Genomic DNA, 217 nt, shown 5'->3' with positions numbered 1-217 from the left:
AAAATCATAGAATTTTTGATTTTGTAACTCCCAATTAATTAATGATATGGGTGTTACATAAATTTTTTTACCTAAATACCCTTTTCAACTTTGTTCACTTATCTTTATGAAATTCTAAATTTAAAAAAAATAAGTTTTTATCATGATTAATCACAACCGTTTATTGAAAGATTGAATGGTCAAGATCGGTTAACAAAGTTAACACAAAAACTTTAGT

This window comes from Cynara cardunculus, assembly GCF_001531365.2.
Source record: "Cynara cardunculus var. scolymus isolate 2C chromosome LG 2, CcrdV1, whole genome shotgun sequence".
Lineage (NCBI taxonomy): Eukaryota > Viridiplantae > Streptophyta > Magnoliopsida > Asterales > Asteraceae > Cynara > Cynara cardunculus.
This window is presented reverse-complemented; position numbering follows the sequence as displayed.